This window comes from Daphnia magna, linkage group LG1, assembly GCF_020631705.1.
Source record: "Daphnia magna isolate NIES linkage group LG1, ASM2063170v1.1, whole genome shotgun sequence".
Lineage (NCBI taxonomy): Eukaryota > Metazoa > Arthropoda > Branchiopoda > Diplostraca > Daphniidae > Daphnia > Daphnia magna.
In genome coordinates this window covers 10,885,814-10,905,587 of record NC_059182.1, presented here as the reverse complement: position 1 = coordinate 10,905,587, position 19,774 = coordinate 10,885,814, and the positions used below count along the sequence as shown (strand labels likewise).

Here is a 19,774-nt window from a genome sequence, read left to right as displayed (position 1 = left end):
AAAGCAACAATCGATGATTATGTATTTTCTGGGTTTTTCCCGGTAAGTTTATCGGAAACGGTCACATACCTGTCAGAAAACGCACTTCTTCTATGCCACCACATTTCCCACAAATGTACAAGTTCTACGAAGAACATGTACAGTATCCTGCACAAAAATCCGAACACCGATTTAATTTTTTAAAGCCACCTATTGGCGGGGTAAAGGGTTTTTTGTTTGTTTTTCTTTAAGAGGGAGGGTAGACGGGGTGATGGACACATAGGGCAGGGTTGGGTAAGTCTAGACATTTTTTTAATGCCTTAAGGTATTACGCTTTAAGGCAAGTAACAGGTCGGGACATTTTTGCAACCCCCGGGGTGGTGTGTTTTTTTTAAACGACAGTTGGAAATGTTGGACTTAGGCTGTGTAATACTCCTTACCCAAATAAATTATAAAGCTGCCTGTGCACAATTATTTCGACACCGATGGCATATGTGTAGAGCTTCTGATTGCGACGCCGTAGATCAGTGTTCGAATCCCAACAAGGGTTTGCAAAATATATGGTATCATTATAATATTCTTTATTCGAATTTGCTGGGAATATTAATTTCTCTAGAACGAAGGAGATTATTATTTTTAAAATTATTTAATAAACAAAAAAAGCATATATTGCTCGATGAAAATTTATTTTATATGTGAACGAAATTTTCTCGTAAGTTAACAATAGTAACTCATCACCTCATCTGGAATCGAACACCGATCTCCAGCACCACATTCAGAAACGCTACACCTACGCCATTGACAGCGACGTAAACATTTACAGGCAGCTGGAACATAAGCTTAATTGTTTCGGTAAGCAACATTACCATGCCCAATCCCTAAATTTCCAACTGTCGTTTTAAAAAACACACCACCCTGGGGGTTGCAAAAATGTCCCGACCTGTAACTTGCCTTAAAGCGTAATACCTTAAGGCATTAAAAAAATGTCTAGACTTACCCAACCCTACCCTGTCGTGTCCATCACCCCGTCTACCCTCCCCCTTAAAGAAAAACAAACAAAAAATCCATTACCCCGCCAATAGGTGGCTTTAAAAAATTAAATCGGTGTTCGGATTTTTGTGCAGGATACTGTACACTCACACTCTTGAAGAAGTATCTGAGGAGTATGGACGGGTACGTAACATAACACACTAAAATTAAATCAAGACCATGGATCGATGTAAAAATGATTCGGCTTTTGCAGAGTGGACCAATCAATATACCATTGTTCATAACGGCGGAAAGAGAGTGGGAAACATGTCGCCATTACATTGACCAGGAAGAATTTAAAAGGAACAAAATTGATTTCCCCAGTTACGGAACAAAACCATCAATCATCAAATCATCTAATGCTATCATAAAGCTCAGGCGTTTGGCCTCTGTTGGAAAAGCGAAAAAACCAGAAAACGAAAGAATGTAAGCATTCTTTATAAGTTAAGACAATTGTTGGTATTCATTTTTTAAATTTTTCCATAGAATGGACGATGTAGAATCGAGGTTCGAGAATTTAGTAATCAAGTCGGATGTTAAAGTTGAGAGTTTTCGTCAAAGGATTTACAACAAAGCTCAAACACTAAGCAATATTCCATTGTCTCAACATTATTGTAGTGCAATTCTTTTTCTTTGCTTTTTTCAGTCAAAAAAGAAAAACATGTGCGGGGGATTGGCTTTTAAAGCTGCAAGAGAAGATAAAAATGAAAATAAAAAATATGACGAGACAGGGCTCGTCATTAGCTCTTGCAAGCACTGTATAGTGCCGTATGCCATCAATATGTTTAAATGCGAATCGTGGACACATACGGCATTTATGCATTACGAAGCTTGGAAGAGTCAGGGTACATTCTTTTGCTACGACGTTGTGTGTCAATATTGAAAATGGATGTATTAAAAAGTTCTCCGGTATTTTCAGAACATATGATGCTAACAAAAGAAATGACGGGAATTTTACCGATAATGCATCAAATGGCACATCAATTACCCTGCCAGGTACCATTTGAATTTTTATGTAAGAGAAATATTTTTCTGAAGTCTAACATTCATAACAGATTCTTTGGAATCCCCGATGGACAAAAGAACTCGGATTAACTGGAGGAGAAGAGCACGAGCAAGTATTCTCAAAACTGTATCTTTATGCTTATGTTCTAAAGCATATGTAAAAAATTAGTAAGAGATCTTAAACGGTAATCCTTTAGCCATCCAACTAAAATAATGCAATCTGAAGACGGATTTTCTAACATTAGCCATCCTCTATTGGAACTGGAATAGAATTCAGAACATGCAAATCCTCTTACGCAAAAAATTAGAGAGAGTGAGTAACTTTTACAATACAAGCAAAAATCTACAGCACCACCTTGATTTGTAGGCTAGAAAGGAAATCAGAGAAGGCGTAACAAAAGTTGAAGAATTGTTACAGTCATACAACCTCGAAAATTGTGATCTCCCACTGATTCACAAGGAACTGGAAAGAAAAGCTATAGAAATCATTGACCAACGAAAAACAAAGACTACTCATCTTGATAAATTAAGAAAAATGCTGGAAGGATTTTATGTTCAACTGAAAACAGTTCGCATAAAAATCTCTAAAGAAGCAGGTTTTTTAATATTAATAATTTTTAAAGTGAACTGGAATCTTTTTTGCTCAGAAAAATTTTTTAACCTTACAGAAAATTCAAAGACTTGGACAAAGTTTAGGCGAATTTAAATTTAAACTAAGAAAAAAGTTCTACAGAAGATAGACCTATTAAATTCAAAGGATAAAGAACTACCAATCTCTTACGAGGATTTCAATCAAGGAATTTTTCCTCGAGAAGCAGTCATAAATGAAAAGGACACCAAGTTTCCAACACGTAAACGAAAAATTAGCATAATCTACACCACTTATACAAATTATTAAATCCATATTTTCGACTGTATCGTATACCGATAAATATCATGTTGTTGATTGTTGGATGCTTTTGCAAAGAGCAAAGGAGGAAGTTGAACTAACAAAGATCGAAATGATAAACTACATTCGATTCTTGGCTGACAAGCGATGATCGTTAAAACAATCAACACATCATTCTGAGGAAGCGGACGAATCATTTTGTAAGGGAAAAGCAGTCATGGCACATTCTGAAACTGTGCGTCTTAATTTACAAATTCAACTCTCTCTAAAAATATTTAATTTGAATTGTAACAATGATTTTCCGAATTTCGTACGTGAAACTTATTTAAATTCTGACAAAGAATCTGAATTTGAAACTTCTGTTGAGGAAACTGAGAATTCTTACACAAAATTTGAATTTTCTGATGAGGAGACTGAAACACGTTCTAGCGACTCTGACGATCATTAAATAAACGTGAAAAATATAAACTTAATCATAGATAAATGAAAATAAAATAAATAAATAAACCAAAAATTTTAAAATTAACTTTACTTGAAATAAAATTATAATTAAAAAATTTATATTTTTGAATAAACATAAGACAAACCTATTTCTGAAGAAAATGTAGCTACAATAGCCTTGCTTCGCTCTTTTTCCCAAACTTAACTTTTATAGCTTGATTTTAAATCGATAAAAATAAATTAAAGTAATAAAACCAACATTTTATAATTACTTTTCCTTTAATAAAAAAGATAATTAATGAAATTACTGTTATTTTTTACATAAGAAAAGGCTATGTTCTAAGAAAAAGCCTAGACAAGCATCGCGTTGCTTCTATTTGCAAATTATTTAACAATTTTTATTTCTACAACTTGATTGGGAATATATAAAAAATAATAATTTTGTGAAATGAATATTTTGAAATAACATTTGTTTGAATCAAAAATATAATTTTTGAGATGACCAATTTAGAACAACTGGAAGAAATTTCTAATTAAGTGACGGCTTGTCTTCATTTAATTCGAAATTATTCTATCACCTCGATTGGCAAAAAACTATCAAACTTTTTTCAACAATTTATAATTTTTCTATTTCATTTTTTTTTTATAAAAATTAAATAAATAAAAAACCAATATTATAAATAAAATTTGGTAAAATAAACAATTGTGAAATGTACAATTAAGAATTAACTTCACTACTGATCCTAAACTCCTTATTGCTAATTGTTAACAATCGGTATTTTATTACTGGACACCTCTCACTTGGGCAATACCGTCTTGCAACTGAAAACACCTCGAACCAAGCGTGATGAAATCAATTCTTCAATGCAGCAACCATGTTAGGTCTATAACCATTAAAAAATTAAGAAAATTTCCCTTTTTCGGTTACTTTGGGAAAAACCAAGACAAAACTGTGTCTTAAGTTTTGTGAGCATACGTTGGTTATTTTAGGGTTGTTTTTTTACGAGGTAACAGTTTCAAGTGCAAAATGGTGTTGTCGTAATCCTTTTTATGTCTAATTGGCTCTCGCTATAGGGAACGCCATGAAGTACACCAGGGGTCGAATTCTGACTCTCTCAAAGTTACTTACTTTACTTTCAAACGGGCCAAAGTAGCCGTTTTTTACTTTTCTTTCGGCCTTTTTTTCAAAGTGGTATTCTCAAACAAATTCGTCAAAAATAAGTAGCCTACTTCACTTTCAAAACTCAAAAGTTGGTCCCTAACTTTCACGAAAGTTTGCTTTTTGAAAGTTACCTCGCGAGGTCACTTTCGGTAAGTTGGTTTTCAAAGGTAGCTATTTTCACTGGAAAATCGCATGAAATTTGACAGCGGCAACACTGTATGTATACAATTTGTATTATTTGTGTGAAAAAATACGATAATTTGAGAACGGCACGACTGTATGTGCAGAAAAAGCTGTCAACTACACGGTTTTGAATATTTGTAAACATGGCTCGTGAAAATGCCATAATAGACGATTTTTTAGAAGATTTGGCTTATTTAAGTGATGAGGAGAACACTAAATCAATTGATGAAGAAGAAAAAAGAGCTAGCAAAAAGAATCGGATGAGTAAAATGCTACCGTTTTATCAAACACGCAATGATATCTTTGGCTACTTCTCTGAAGACAGAATTATGAAGACATTCAGATTCGACAGGGATAGTATGCAGTTTATACTGGGTAATTGGACTAATGCAAAGAATTCATAGTATGTGTTTAACTTGAGAAACAATTTCCTTCATTGAGATTCAATTTCACCATCTGCCCAATATTCTCTTTTCTTTCGACTATTTGGAATCACATTTATCTCTTTTCCAGCCGACTTTTTGGGACCCATTTTATAAAATACGCATGTAATGTACTTTAATAGGGCTGTGTAAACAATAACAATTGTAGTTAGCGTGTTGTCAATCGCTTTCGTCTGCTATGCATGCCCATAGGCTTGATTGTTTGAGATTCTTACCATTAGATTTCTCGTAAGTTAAGTTCTCAAAGTCAAGGAAACTCTAGATCCTTACTTTGAAAGTAGACGTTGTTTTTAAGTTCAATCTGACTCAGAATCAAACTTTACTTTTTCGTTGAAAGTAAGGAATTGAAACTTCTACTTTGACTTTGAAAGTTGACTGTCGAAAGTAAAGGAAGGAAAAATACACTAAGTAAAGTAAGAAAGTCAGAATTCGACCCCAGGAATAGTAACGCCTGCAAAACCATTTGAGCTCCGCATGTTAAGCTCCCTAGATGGCGTGGCGGGTTGTCGGTCTGGAATTTCAGGAAGAGAATAGCAGGAAGCAGACCAATTTTGAACTTCGTCACCGAACAAAAACATAGCAGACGAAATTCAAAATGACTACCTTTGTTTCCCTCTATTGCCCTATTATCTTCCTTCAAATTCCAGACCGAATAGCCACAACGCCAGCTTAACATGCGCAACTCAAAGCTCTACAATGCAAAAGCTACCCCCGTTACTACTCCTGGTGTACTTCATGGTAACGCCTACCCGTCATAGGAGGTATTCAAGTTTACAGGCCTTAACCATTAATTAGGCCAGGACATAGCAGACCGTTCCATGTTCAAACTTAGTCTCCATCACCTAGGCCAACCCTCTGGCTCTTTAAATGAGTCATACGGTTGGCCTAGGACAACCTTTTTCAATGCCTGATTTTACAAGGTATCACGGGATGCCACCTTCTTTTGTTTCAAGCAGATGATCAGCTGGTTGAAGTTTGTTTTGTTCTTTTCTTTATTGTCTATTTCGAAACGTTATTTAAATGGGAATTTTGTTTTTACGTAAGCTTTATTTGGGTTTGTAATATTAAAAAAAAAATTATATTTTTAATTAGAATACGCTTTTTTAATGAAAAACAAATTTGCTGTATTTAATTCGTAGGGAACCACGAAAACAATTTGACATTAGAAATAAGAATATTTTGTTGATTGCTAGGTAATATCATTAATTTCTTGTCATTGAACGAATTTATATTTAGGTTTAATAAAAGGCCTAAACGTCCTACAGTGTGATTTCAGTAAAATTTTTAAATTTGCATTCAGTGTGTTGGTTGCGTTTTCCATCCACAATGGAAATTACACTGTTGGATACCGAAAGAAAAACATTGGGGCATTATTTTAAAAATCAACACACTTATCAAACAGGTAATTTTTTTAACGTAATTTCAATGTTATAGCCCTGACATCACCCTTTTATTTTCCCTTTCCAGGTATCGGAATCTCACTGGTTTGAAAACGGGGCAACAACCAGCAACTGAACAGTCAGTTGGAAAACAACTTTCCAAGCCTACTATACAATTAAGGATATACCTTTTAAATCTTATTAGGTATTTTCCAACGTAAAAATCTATTAAAATAATAAATTAATGAAAAAAAGTTGTTTACTCGTTGTATTAGTTCTGTGTTATATTTGAGTAAGACCGTTGCACCAGTTACAACCCACATAACAGTTTAATGTAGTAACTCATCCTAAATCTGTCTAACTAGGACGTGCAGTACTGGACCGCTAAAGGACGTTATAAGGACGCGCTTAAGCCACGGTCCTTTTTAAAAATAAATCACGTCCCTGAGAAGAAGTCTTATTTCGATCCATTTCTTTAAAAGCCACGTTGCCACAATTAACAGTGTAGCGTTGGGGTTCAATTTTTCAAGAATTACGTACACCACATCAAATAATAATCTAGAATTTCTTTTTGAATACGTAGTGATTGGTTAACAAGAAGAAGCTCAGTCTATGATGCGGGAGTCCAATGATCGAAACTTATAATAGTTATATTTATCTTCTGGTATTTTGGTCAAAGAGCGCAAGGTGTAGATTTATTAAAGGCTAAATTTTTTTCAAAAATTCATTTCTTAATTATGGAAGCCAAAACTATTTCACTGTAACTTGTGTCAGTCTAAAAATATCTAAATATAAATGAATGTTGCGTATATGGTATACTACTCGACTGTCATTTGGGAGACCCGTAATCGAATCCGATGGTAGAAAACTACTTTTTGCATTTTTTTTTAGAGCTAAAAGTCGTCCCAGTGAACACCAAAATGAGAGCTTTGGTGACCATAAAAATACGTGTATAAGAGCAGTTTTTGACGGTCATCAACACCTGCTAAAATCGTCTTTAAGTCGTCATTGTAGGATTTCAGGACAGAAAAAAGAAATCCTAGTAGTGCCGTTGGAATGAATAAATATCCTTTAAAAGACGTCAGTGTGCTGTTTGGGAAGTAAGAAGCCTTCATCGCGAGCTGGTCAAAGAAATTGTAATACAAGCAATCGATTCCGAAAGTGAAGAAAAAGAAAACAGTTTGGTTGAACTACTGAAGTAATTTTTCATCGAAAAAGTTATTGATATTCATCAAGTAAAAAGAGTAATTTTAATTTCAATGAAATTCTGGGTGTTTTCTTCAACATATTACTATTTTTTTTAGGCTTTTTTTTGTATCCTTGGTGAACTCAACTGTATTCGTCACATGATACTAAACGCAGTACCCAATCTGGTACGCTTTGGCATTAAATTTCAAACTTTTGGTTTTCAGGACGATGAATTAAAATCAATAATAAATTCAGCTTGGATCGACAATGTTATGAAAGAAGTAGATGCAAGTAAGACTGATACTGAAATGCCCAAAAAGCTAGTGGATGTCAACAATTTCAAAACAACAAGAAATCTAAAACCTAAAGACCGATTACGAAAGAACGGAATGTTGTTAAAGCTTCGACGAACAAAAATAACTAAATTTTCAAAGAGTCCTTTGAAAAACAACAGAATATTGGTTAGAAAACTTCGACATCACGTTAGTGATCTGGAAAAGAAGTTGAAGGAAATCGAAAATTTAATAGGATTACAAGCTATAAATCCGGGGAGCGGATGACAGATGCTGTCATAGCTTAAGTGGATGTTTTTTAAAAAGAACTCGACAAACAGTCAGAACAAAAAGCAAAAGCTTTCTTTCTAGTATGTCAGGTAAAGGTGGTGTGAATAAAAAATTTAAATAAAGCAATCTTACAATTATATTTCTTTAGCTATTAAACTTCAACAAAGCTCTATCAAGAGTGACATATTGTCAATGGACATTGAAGTATTCCATTGCCATTCAAGGAATAATTCATACTTTATACAACTTCATAAGAGAGCACAGTTTTCTAAGACTACCTTGTCGTAACACAATTGTTAGATAAACCGGAACGATAAAGGGTGAGGTAGGAATAACCAGCGTTAACTTGGCGCGCTTAAAGATGGTAGTTGATAGTCTTACAAAACCACATGAGAAATAATAATAGACCAAATTTTGCGTGCAAGGCTCTGTTGCTGTGGATTCAATCAAGACCGCAATTCGTTGGTGAGGTAGACTTTGGTGAAGTTGTAATGGACGACACTGAATTGACGTTGTTTCAAGAATACTTTGAAGAAGACCAATTACACCAAGACGACTATGAAGAAACGGTTGGTCGACGAATGGATTGTGATGGTGGGAAAATATCTGAAAATGATGCCTTCATGCACAACGATCACAAAGTAAACATTGTTGGACCACCTGTTCTAGCAAACAGCCTTATTCATTTTCTAATTACTAGTATCACAAAGAAGTATACTACGGTTGTTGGAAGTTGGCCCGTTGCAAAATTTACTGCAAGACAGTTGTATTTTTCAACTATCCACGAAATAAAAAAAACTTGAAGAAGTAGGCTTTGTAGTCGAACGTATTGTTGGTGACAATGAGAAAGTTAATGTAAAACTATTCAAATTATTGCGAAGAGCAACTGAGGAAAAAGATTTCCGAGATACGCATCCAGCTGATACTTCGAGGAAGTTGTATGTCTCATACGACTCCACACACATTTTGAAGAATGTTAGAAATTAAATGATTAGCTCGACAGTTAATGTGGAATGGAAAAAGAGTTGATTTTTCTTTGATGAAATTACTGTTCGTGAAAACAATAAACGATGGTTTACCATTATCAGTGATTTACATCTTTTCAAAAAGAAAAGATTTGATAATATTGATAACTTTTGATGTCTTTTATCTTTCAAAGTTCTGGGGATATCTTTTATTGTCTTATCGGTTTTTTAAAAGATATTTAAAAAGATAATTTTGTCACGTGACTTTTTTTTCGCGCATGGTTCTCTCTGTTGTCTAATAGCGTTATTTTAACGTTAGATGGTAACGTTAAATCTTACAAAGCTTCACAGCGTCAGTTTGACGTATGCGTTGACGTATGCACACTACAGAAGTGCAGATACAGTCAGAAGGTAGTGCTAACTTCTTAGTTCTATCTAAAATCTAAAACGCTTTGCTTTTGGTTGACAAGTGAACAAATGGTTCACTGACAGTCTGGCACTGTTGATCTTATATTCTCGTAAGTAATTATTTTCTTAAAGTAAACCAATGGTTTTCTATTTAACCTACGAAGACACCACTGATCCTAATAGGTCTCTTTTTCCGTTTCGAAAAGAAACATTCATATTTAACCTTTCCTTGATTGCTTTGCGTAAGGAGTGGAGTAAAAGGCTAAGGAAAAGAGCACTTTTTGCAATGAATTTAGTAATCGTTTGAAAACATTTCATTTAAAAATCAATTTAATCGCCGTTTTAAACATCGATATGTTAATCGATTTTTCTTTTTTCTTATCTTTATCTTATCTTATCTTTGGCGTTTTTGGGTTATCTTATCTTATCTTTGACGACGATCCGCAAATTATCTTATCTTATCTAGATTACGAAAAAAATGCAAAACACTGACTATTATGTAGATTTCTATCCTGAAGACATGAACGATGAGAGACTTGCCTGACTAACCTACTCAAGAAACTTGCCTAAACAAGATAAATTCGTAAATAGCATTACACATGATTATTACTGTGCTTAGAGTGGATGTAGTTTGACTATCACTACGATGAGAAAAGGTGACAGGCTGTAGTTGTTTGCAGTGGTCGAGATCTTGGTTTTCCATTTACATCAGAGAATGGTGTACGAAAAAATCTAGTTGACCAAAGCGATTTCAACGATATTTTTCATCTGTATTACAATATTATTACATATTAAACAGACACAGCATTTAGGACCCAAACTGGACACGTACCACATTGGACAACCACAATAACTAGTAAGGTTATTAATTAAATGAAAGTAAAAACATACTGTGTGATGTGGAATTCAATCCCGCATTTGGGGATGAAGTTTCAATAATTTACCTTAACTATCCGTGTATTTATCGCTAAAATACCAAAACCGGCTGGTATTTTTATCTTTTTTTCTTCCATATTTTTTCATGTTGTTGAAAAATTACTTAACTTAAAACAACCATTATAGTAATAAATAATAATTGGGTCTTCCCTTTGTTATTCACCGGTTTATTTGTATTTTTAAAAATAGTAGTTTAAGAGTTAAAAGCGATTTAAAAAATGAGGTTTCGGAGGGAGATTCTGTACATTGGTTTAGGGGTGATATCGGACCCAAACGATATTCTGGGGGCGGAGCTTAGGTTGCTTAGCAACAGAACAGAATCGTAAACAAATGCTTAAACTTGAGTCAGCCATTACTTTGAAGCATGGTCTTAAAGTGTCGTCTCCTGTCAACTTTCGATCAAATTAATCGATTTAAAAACGATACTTAATACTTACCAGGCCACTCCTATTTTCTCTTTTTTCCAGCGATTTTGTCCATTTCAACCCCAGGTAAATCACTGCAGGATTTCATATATTATAGAGTTAATTTTTTGATTTTTTTCACGCATACATAAATAGTTCAATGAATAAGGAACATAAAACTATATTTTTTTAATTTGCTTTTTAACTACCCAAAGTTGTATAGACCATGTCTAAACTGGTACACTTACTGTCCAGTTTACCCCCCACCCCCCTTAATTTTTTTCTTGAATTTTTTCAGTTTTTCAACATTCGTTTACTACTAAACAACTCAATGCATTTCAATTTAAAAAAATAGGGAAATAGATCTTAGTACGCTTAACAATCTTATAGAATTCCTCCCCCCTCCCTATATTTCAATTATTTTAAGAGATAAAGACAAAATACGTTTTTTGTTCAGTTTGGATTCGCTCTCCCCTTCAATACTTTCTGTTTGACAGACAAACTTAACGGGCTAGCTCGATTAAAAAATGAAGTTTTGGCTGGGTAAGTAAGTTATATAAATGATAATATGTACAAATTTTTTACAATAAATAATAATCTTACGTTATTACGAGCGAGTTTTAATACTATTTAGTTTATTCTACACCATTATTTCACTTCAATAAAATAATACTGCTATTACGTTGCTATTATAACAGTTCATTTGTAACATAATAAATTTACACATGACATTACTTAGTAAGGGGATAATGTGATATAATAGAAAATCGACAACGCAGCATCCGACACAGGTCTATACCAATATGATGTTGGAATTATTTATAATTTAATTAGAAAAAAGAAGAGATTGCCCATCTTATCAGAGAGCGTGAATCCTGGTTATTAAGGAATCCAACTCATGAAGAAAATTTCCTAAACCAGCTTATGGATACCGCATCAGCAAATTCGTCAATGAAGTTATGAAAAGTGGCTTCCCTGACGAGTTCCTATGCACCAGGAAATTAACTGGACAGGATGCAAAGGATAGTAAAAATGACCGCATACCAATGCATCCTGATGAAGTCCATGAAGTCGAAAGTAAGTTACTTAAACTATTTTAATATATTATTTTACCGGATTATACTAAAATTATTACAACTTACATTATTACATACATTACATTATTACTTACATGACATTATTACATAACTTCCATATTACTTACATTACAACTACATTAAAATACATTTATCTTATCCTATATTAACCTTTACTTACCCCATACTTTGAACTTTCTAGAACTATGTTACAACGTTTGGAAATCAATTCCAACTATATACAATTCTGGAGAGGAATCTAAAAAGAAATAAAAAGTACAATATGAAAATCAATGAGGACAAACCTATCAAACAGAAGATTAACTAAACCTGGACCAAGTTTATAATATTTGATGGGCGTTTGAGGATAAAGTGAAGAAATTGAATCAGAAAAAAAATTCAAGGTACAAAATATTAACACATCGGCATCACATAGTAACAGATCGGTGTTGTTTGATCTTTTGGTGCAATGTGTAAGTTTTAACCCCCTTTTTTTAGACAGCGGCTACAAAACTGTAATGAAATTAAGTACTAAAACTAAAGCTTGAATTACCATTTTATTAATATTTTCCAAAAAATGTATGATTGAGCGATGGTCACACTTTTGGCTAGAACAACTCGGAGAAGAAAATGTAACACATTTTTGCCCGTTTAATCGGTCTAGCGCAATATTGACCTCAGCGACAAAACTAAAAAAAAATGTGTTACATTAAGAATTTTTTCCTTTTAAATTTTTTTCAATGAAGTTCACCGAATAGATAGCCCTTATTAATACCTAATTACCTATCGGTTGCCGTAACATTCATATAAATCCGCTTAAGACTTAGACCGTGATTAATTATTTTATTTTATGATATTTTGGGAGAGGTGGGTGGGGGAGGGACCAAAAACAGACATTTTTTGGTACGTTGTTTGGTTATTAATATAAACCAAACTAAACGGGAAATATGTTTTTGAGATTCTTTATTATCTCTAGAAGGTTTTGATGTGATTGTTTATTCAATTTTTATAGCTTAAGAACCAAAAATTACAATAAAATTAACCCCCCCCCTTCCCGACATTTATTGCGGCGACCATTCTTATGACGCGCCTAATTAAAATTTGAATTCTGATCTTTACTTATTATCATTCAAATGTTTAAACAGCAAGGAATGTTTTATGTAAACACAAGTATCTTTTAAAGAAAATCTCAGTGAATTCTAAAATGTAAGTAGCAAGGTCATACTCAAATACAACACAAAACTAATTCAACGAGTGAAAAAAACAAATTGTTTTGATTATTTGATTATTTAAATAGATTTATACATTGGAAAATATCTAATTAGATTTAAAAGGTATGTCCTTAATTATGTAGTAGGCTTGGAAAGCTGCTTTCCAACTGACTGTTCAGTTGCTGGTTGTTGCCCCGTTTTCAAACCAGTGAGATTCCGATACCTCGAAAAGGAAAATAAAAGAGTGATGTCAAGGCTATAACATTCAAATATTGTTAAATAAGTTACCTGATTGATGATTGTGTTGATTTTTAAAATAATGCCCTAATGGTTTACTTTCTGTATCCAACAGTGTAATTTCCATTGTGGATGGAAAACGCAGCCAACACACTAAAGGGAAATTTAAAGCTATGACTGAAATCACACTGTAAGACGTTTAGGCATTTTATTAAACCTACATAAAATTCGTTGAATGATAATAAATTAATTATATTAGCTATAAATTAACAAAATATTCTTACTTCTAACGAAAAATTGTTTTCATGCTGTCTACAAATTAAACACAGCAAGTTCTTTTTTAATTTAAGAAGTGTATTCTAATTATAAATATACACACACATTTTTTAAAATATCACGAACACAAATAAAACTTTCGTAAAAACAAAATTCAAATTTTAATAACGTTTGAAAATAAAACATTTAAAGAAAAAACAAAACAAACGTTAACCAACTGACTGTATGCTTAAAACAAAAGAAGGTGGCATCCCATGATCCCTTGTAAAAAGGCATTGTAAATGGTTGGGCTCTTACCTAGCAAGACAAGTTTTCTCTAATCCAAAAACGATTAGATCGAGATCCGAATCTCGGTAAAGTCTAGTTTTGATTTGATGCTGATTTGATGCTGTTGTATTTTTCAATTTTCAATAAATTTTTTCCGAAATATTCATCTAGACTTTACCGAGATTCGAACCTCGGAACTTTCGCATCACCGGCTAACCGGCTTGTCATTACACCACCGTTAACATGCGAGGAAAATGGAAAACATGGGGCCGTATGGTGTGGCTCAGGTAAACCCCCTTTCACTGTACCATCTCCCATGGGTAAGCGCAATCCCCCCCGCCCGACCCCCCTTCTGGCCGTCTCGGGCAGCGCGTCAGTTCCGTGAAACTCGAAACTTTGTACGTGTTTTACGGACACTCCCACTCATTTGCACACCCTAAACCCTATATTAAAAATGATCAGCGTAAAAAGATCTACAACCCTGTATCAATCGTTTTTGGATTAGAGAAAACTTGTCTTGCTAGGTAAGTGCCAATGGTTGTCCTAGGCCAACTCATATGAAGAGCCAAAGGGCTGGCCTAGATGACGGAGACCAAGTTGCACGAATCCTATACCTTGCTAATAGAACAGTAAAACATCCAGGATTGCGCGTTCTCCACAAATGCGAAAAATCTCATTTGTGTCCAAATTGGTCTGCTGTGGCTGAACCTTCTTATGTAGAATCAATTTACAATTTAGATTTTCCCCATTTTCTTTATTACAGTGGGTATGCTATTCATTTCTTCATTTCCTAAATTTTATTTTGTAAATTAATATTGAAAGAATGATAGGATTTCTTTCCATATTAATATTTTTTACGGAAATCGAAAGCTCCTGGTGAGAGCAATCGATTCCCATAAAATTCATAATGATTGCACCTTTCGTTTGGATGCAATAAATTATTCAATTTTGCCAACTCTGGGGGGAGGAGGGGGGATGACGTAGACACACACCCAACTTTTCGTACACCGTTCAGATAATTTGCTACACCTAAACTAATAAACAGTGTACTTTTCGTGATCCTCTTATCACGAGAAACACGGTGACACTTAGAACAACGTCATCAAACATAGTTTTACAGCAAATATGGATAACCCGATCGTGAAAGAGCACGTTGGCAACCAAAATTTTTTGGCGCCAGTTAAAATATCGATTATTATAATCGTTATTTAATATTGAATAAATAATTCGAAATGGCAGTATTTCAGTCATTATCAGTTTTATTGACCCACACTGACAAATAGTAACACATTGAAAACTTTGACACCAACTTTCAGTACTTTAATTAACCAAAGGGTATCCATCAATTTTATTCATCACTGGACGAGTCACTATGGTATTGACTGGAGGAATTTGTATCGAAATAACAGTGCTGTGATTCACAGTTGGATTCTTATTCGTCGGGATCTCCATATTTGTATCTTCGGAAAAGTTTAATGGCTCTGCCGACCTTCCATTTCAGCCGATCAAGCTCGGCGTTGATTAACACCAATTTACCTCTCAAATCCTGGATCAATTCCGGATATGAGGAATCCAAAAAATTTTAAGGTTAATACTTAGAAGATTGTATTTATAGTACTAAAAAAATCACCCTGTTCTTACCTGATGAAAGGATGAATCTTGCCAGCTATCCACAATCGCCGTGTGGATTCCAATATCGTCCTGAAGCCTGGAATGGATATCTGCCAAAGATTCCAGATAATTCTTCATTTCGTTTTTCGTTTGGATGACTGCTTCTTTCCACCACCTCGTCATCATCCAAGTATAAATTAAATTGTAAATGGACTTCAAGTCTACTAAAAAAAAGTTGAATAAATGAGATGTATTATTAAATATAACAACAATATATTTTGAGGTGCTTGGCTGTTCGACAGCTTCAGAGCCTTCATATAAGTTACTAGCTATAACACATAAAGTAGATCATTAGTGATTAATTTATATAAAGCATCCCATAGGCTACTTACTTGACTTATTAGTGTTCTTTAAAGAGGCTTTGAATCTGATTCCGTCTATATACGTAAATTTTTTCACTTCGCTCTTGTTTTCTTTAGCACCTGGTTCCCATGTTCTAAGAATTTTTTCATTCGAGTTGTTTCGGAGCAGATTTCACATTAGTTCGTTTTACACTCCTTTTTCTTTCCATTCTTATATCTTCATAATTCTTATTAAAATTTGAAAATAAAGCCTTAAAGCAATCACTGAATTTCTGACGGATTTAAAAGCAGACTATATTTTAGACTAAACAGCTGCCATGCGAATCAGCCAATCAGAATGGCCTTTAATGTGCAGTGGAGGCAGTGCAGAAGCATTGGCTAGGTGAGGGACGCGGTAAATCGTATACGCGTACCGTGTAGGGGAGACTGGAGTAAGCCGGGACGGTTTTCGTTTTCCCCCTATGTCTCCCAAACTAATCATTAAATTAATTTATTATTTTGTTTTTATGTATTCCATACGGTAATGTACCCCCCATATTTTTTATATAATTTAATAATAAACCATTTTCACATATAAGACCTTTAAAGTTTTCTTAGATTTGTGGGAGGAGCCTATTTTGAGGGCTAAGTGAGGACACTAGGGTGGGTGGTGAGGGACGTCCTCCGTTTTCGCCTTAAAATTCATTAAACAAATCTGTAAAAATTGAAATAGCGTCCCACTGCATAGACTATATAAGTTAATAAATGTTTCAATTTGATTATTGTGTTAATAAAAATTTTTTCTTATATGATAAAAAACCCTTATTACAAGATAGGTGGGGGTTAGGCTTATTGTAATCGCTATAATATTCTGAATAATCGATTGCTTGTGATCATTGTAAGGAACAGTAATGGTGTCATGAGCTCGGTGATGATTGATGGGCTTGAAGGCCAAACCCGCCCACTAATGTCCCATTTTAGTCAAAAACAGCTGTCCCAATTTCCCGATAAAGACTACTTTTGTAAAACGTTAATATTATCTACAGTAATTGATCGAAAATTATAATTTTTGTTTTTAACAATAAAGAAATGATTAAGCTTCATTTCCAAATTAAATTTACATGCCATTTGCGATTATTTTTTCTAGAAACATTAAATGGCGGAGACAAAATTAACTAAAAAAAACCGTTTTTTTTTAGTTTGTTAATAACTGATACAGTTATTGACAAAACTCAACCAAATTTCATGCCAAAGTAGATTGTATGTATCTAAATAACATACTAAAAAAATTTTTAATTTTATAAAAATCTACTATTTTTCCCCCTACTTTCCCTCTTGACCCGGGTTCCTGGCATACTCCAGTCTCCCCTACCGCGTACTGGTAGATCGTGGAATACGATCGTGGAATCCCTAGTCCCGCCCAGAAAAAGGGGTGGCCAACGGGCCGTTTTCCACGATGTACCTCCAACAGACGACGGAATAGTATTGGTAAATCGTGTACTTCAGCTGCGTGTACTTATATATATTATTATACTAGTAACTTTGGACCCGTCCAGGGCCGTGAGATAGGTGGCGCTAGCGTATTTTAAACGCTTTTTTCGCCATTTAATTCTGCCAAACTATTAACGTTAAATGTATGCCCGTCTACTCTTTAAGCTTTCTGCGTTTCCATTTTTTGCCCGCCGACCCGTTCACTGTCTCTACCCGCCAAGGTGTCCGCCTAGTTTCTCGTCCTCTCCCTCAGGGTGTGCACGTCAACCTATTTTTCCTGCCAAAACGACCGCTGTAGGTGCCCGTCTGCCCTGTTCTTGCCCCTGCCCACCCTCTCCATCACAGTTTCTGCTCGTCGACGTACTCGCTGCCCACAAAAAACACGCTGTAGTTGCCCGTCAGCTCCCTAACAGTCTCTGTCCGTCAAACTCCTCTCTGCCCGTCAATCAACAATGGATCCGCAAAAACGCCCAGTATAGTGACCCGTCAATCCTTTTGTGGCCTCTGTTCATTTCTCCCCTCTGAGTATCTGCCCGTCGACCCACTTACTGCCCGCCAAATTGCCCGTTGTAGTTGCCCGTCAACCCACTCTTTGCCTCTGCCCGTCGATCCACTTACTGCCTTTGCCCGTCACATCACTCACAGCCTCTGTCCGTCAACACCCTCTCTGCCCGTCGACGACCTCTCTGTCCGCCAAAACGCCCGCTGTAGTTGCCCGTCGACCCTATCGTTGCCTTTGTCCGTCCGCCCCCTCATAGTCTGTGCCCGTTAACCCAATCCCTGTATCTGCCCGTCGACTCACTCACAGTCTCTGCCCGTCGACGCAATCACTGCCGGCCAAAATTACCGCTGTATTTGCCCGTCAAACCACTCACAGTCTCTGCCCGTCGTCCCACTCGCTGCCCACAAAAATGCCCAATGAAGTTATCCGTCAACTTATATATTGCTCTGGCTATTTAATCCCTAACAGTTTTTGCCCGTCGACCCCCTCTCTGCCCGTCAACCCCCTCTTTTCCCGTTGATCAACAATCGATCAGCAAAAATAACCACTGTAGGGGGGCCGTCGACCATATCGTTGCCTCTGTTTATCATCCTCCTCACAGTCTCTGCCCGTCCACCCACTTACTGCCCACCAAAATGTCCGTTTTAGTTGGCCGTCGGCTCACATGCTGTCTCGTCTAGTATTGTAGTATTATCAAGTCTAGTATTCAGTCGGACCTGTCCTTAAACCCCTTAATCCATTTAAAGACCCTTAATCTACTTACAACTTATTAATCCACTTAAAGCCACTTTATCCACATATTGCCAAGTCTTACCTCTCCTACACTTAACAAACAATGGAAGAAAAACCAATCACGGATGAGCTCACTTGGGAACTGCCCCCAAGGCCATGCCCGTGCTCCTTATTTGGTCCGTAGACCGAGGCGGAATTTAGTTCCTCTTTTTTTTGTGGTTGTCGTTATCACATGGGCTGTGATTTTTAGGGGTTTTTTCTTTGGCTCTGGCTATTCTTGTAGGAGAACTTCCTTGAAAACAATGTTTTTCGTGAATACTTTGTTCTTATCTTGTTCCGTGGTTTGTGGAATATTCCTAAGTAGCTTGCCCTGTTTCTCTGTTTCTTCACACTGAACCTTGGCACCTTCTCTTGATGTTGTACGCGAGAATGCGACGTATAGTTGGACGTGGCTGAAAACGGATTCCGGAAGGTAGATGCCTACTCGCTCAAAAATCTATCCCTGTGACTTGTTGATGGTCATAGCGAAAGCCATAAACGGAAGCAACAGCGTCCTGTAGACTAGAGCTCGAAGAAAGGGCAATACATTAAAGTATCGTGTAGTTCCGCCCGAGAGGGTATAAAGAGAATCCAAGTCAAACCACTCGGGGCAAAGTTGTAATCTCTTTCTGCAAGTCGTATGCAGATACACAGTTTACTCTCACCCCCTCGTTACATGGTGGAGATTCAAACGGTAAGCCAAAACAAACTTCTATCTAAAAAACATCCCGGGCTTGTCTAATTGATCAGAAAGAGGCGCGTCGGGTTTAGAGACCTTTGCGAGAAACTCAGTCGGTCTCACACATTAAATTGCTGAGTTATAAGGTTACGGACGTGACTTCCTGATTGAATAGAAGGAACTCAGCGAATAAAAGTGAGGAAATGTGGAAAGTGAATGAGTGAACAGGAGAATAGTAGCAGCAAGCGAGTACAAGGTATCGCAGCGTCACCACCGCTGGTTACAAGAAGAAACAAGATACCGAACACAGAAAATACCGATTCACAGCCGAAGACAGC

General features: G+C 35.7%; 1 protein-coding gene and 1 pseudogene across 1 annotated transcript in view; both read left to right on the top strand.

Annotated features, from left to right (window-relative positions):
* The window catches only part of LOC116936604, a 110,218-nt gene that overhangs the window by 55,304 nt on the left and 35,140 nt on the right, over positions 1–19,774 (top strand). The gene's annotated exons all lie outside the window — the stretch shown is intronic.
* Positions 1,972–3,350, top strand: LOC116933945 (annotated as a pseudogene).